At 49.0% G+C, this 2,131-nt stretch overlaps 2 non-coding genes and 1 pseudogene across 2 annotated transcripts; 2 read left to right on the forward strand and 1 right to left on the reverse strand.

Moving 5' to 3' along the window:
* On the forward strand, positions 1-126 carry LOC136278412 (U2 spliceosomal RNA; annotated as a pseudogene).
* Positions 127-358: 232 nt separating this feature from the next.
* On the forward strand, positions 359-522 carry LOC136278439 (U1 spliceosomal RNA). Its single transcript, XR_010716321.1, has one exon. It is a non-coding gene; the product is annotated as a U1 spliceosomal RNA (small nuclear RNA).
* Positions 523-1,504: 982 nt separating this feature from the next.
* On the reverse strand, positions 1,505-1,623 carry LOC136278420 (5S ribosomal RNA). Its single transcript, XR_010716304.1, has one exon. It is a non-coding gene; the product is annotated as a 5S ribosomal RNA (ribosomal RNA).
* Positions 1,624-2,131: the final 508 nt, after the last annotated feature.

A 2,131-nucleotide genomic window follows, 5' to 3' on the forward strand; every position in this document is an offset into this window, starting at 1 on the left:
CGCTGCTCATTGAGCAGCTCATATATTAAACTGATTTTTGGAACTGGGCTGTGGAAAAGAGGCTTGCCTCGTCCCAGCCACGGGTTGCCTCGGTATAGCACTACCTCCGAGTGCGGCCCACTTCCCTCTGGGGAAGACACATTCAATCCAAAACAAAGTCAACGGTATAGCATTCTTTTATGTTTACAGGAGCCCCGCCCGCCCTTAGAGGGGGAAGAGGTGAAAGAGGGATGATAATTCAGACAACAGACAATGGCAGGAACGGCCGCTGGCCTACGTTTTCTGAAGTGCGCAAAGCACTACCACAAGGACCTAGGGGTAAGTGGATTTTTTCACCGAGGGCAGACGCTGAAAAAGCATACTTACCTGACGCGGGAGGTACTGTGATCAAGGAGGCAGTCCTCTCAAGGCGAGGCCCTTTCATTGCACTTCGACTGGGTTGACCCTTGCGATTACCCCAAATGTGGGTAACTCGAGCGTATAATTTCTGGTAGTGGGGACCTGCGTTCGCGCTCGTCCCCGCAAAAGTCATCCAAACTATGTCTATATGGCCCTCTTACTGACTATCGAGGGTATTTTTGCTTTTGCAGTGGACCGGTAGACTTGCAAAGAAAGCAAAGGACGCACAACTGGCCAAGGTGTTGGCACGTTTGGAGGGGTAGAAGTGCATTGGAGAGACTGGAGGAAGGAAACAAGGTGAGTTTCGGGGCGGTGCGTAACTTTGCTGGCTGTTTTTGTTCAAGGCCTGTCTGCTCTATTGTGTGTAAAGTCCTGTTCGTTTGTATTTGCAGGTTGTGCGTGCCGTGCCGTGCTGTGCTATGCGCGCGAAGGGAAAGGAAATGAAAGGAAACCAAACGGCCGATCGACCGAGCGAGCGAGCATAGAAGGGCATTCGACTTGGACCGTGAGTACACTTTGAACCTTTTGAGCGGTTTTATTGTCACTGGAGCCGCTTTTAGAAATGCTATTGCTATCGTTAGTGTATCCTTTGTGCGAGCAAGCGAGTGAACGAATGAACGAGGGAAGGAAACAAACTAGCAGAGTAGTAAAAGTATCGAACCTTTTTCCCGATTCGTTTGCAGTCTGAATCCAACCATTGTCGACTTTCAGTGCCGTTTTTCGCGCGCCTCCTCTTGGAAGTGTGCGAGTGTTTTGCCACGTCACGATGGCTTAAAACTGCGTCTCAGAAGTGTGCGTTTTTTTCCTATTCATTTTTTCGTTCGTTATTTGGAATGATTTGATATCACAGAAGTAGAATTTGACATCATAAACTGTTCATCTCGCGCGTGCTCACTCGCTCGCGCGCGCTCTGTAAGAAAAGTCGATCGCACTAGAGTTTTCGCCATTAGCTGGCCGATTTTTGACAAAAAGGTGTTTTCCCCCCTCGTTTTTTGCTTTGATTTTGTTCCTCACTCACCTACGGCTCTCTATGTGAAATTGTGGTGTATGGAGAGCTATTTATTGGGATAAAACGTTTAGAGATGTTCGCAAGACAAAAAATTGAAGCCTACAACACGGGGTATTCCCAGGCGGTCACCCATCCAAGTACTAACCCCGCCCGACAGGGCTTAACTTCGGTGATCGGACGAGAACCGGTGCTTTCCCTGTGGTATGGTCGTAGACGAGGAAATGGGGTCGAAATTCTGCTTGTTATCGGCCAGGTTCAGGCTGTAAAGCGGCCACATCCCTGAGTGTAGGCGAATTTGAAATTCTAAAGCCCTAGTTTCGTTACTCTAACCCTAAGAAATCGATACTCTAACCCTAAGAAATTGTTACCCTAACCCTAAGAAATGGTTACCCTAACCCCGAAGTCGTTACCTAACCCTAATGTATTTTCCTCAACCCAGTTAACACATTGAGGAGCATCGATTTGAAGCACTATTCCTAGGGAGGGGAGGGAGGGGTCCCAAGAGACATAACGTGTCCTAAAAACCTATTATACAATGTTTTAGCTCCGTAGGTGCGTGTATCTGGCTTTAAAATCTTACAGTGAGGAGATACCAAACGGGTCAGCCTCTGGGACCGTCTGCGGGACTCGCAAGGGCTTGTGGGGGCGACCTGCTACTATCCACCATAAACCGTGGGAAGGATCCCTCGACCACCCCCCTCACCCAGGGCATGCTTCGGCATC

The sequence above is a fragment of the Pocillopora verrucosa genome, unplaced genomic scaffold (genome assembly GCF_036669915.1).
Source record: "Pocillopora verrucosa isolate sample1 unplaced genomic scaffold, ASM3666991v2 scaffold_100, whole genome shotgun sequence".
Classification (NCBI taxonomy): domain Eukaryota; kingdom Metazoa; phylum Cnidaria; class Anthozoa; order Scleractinia; family Pocilloporidae; genus Pocillopora; species Pocillopora verrucosa.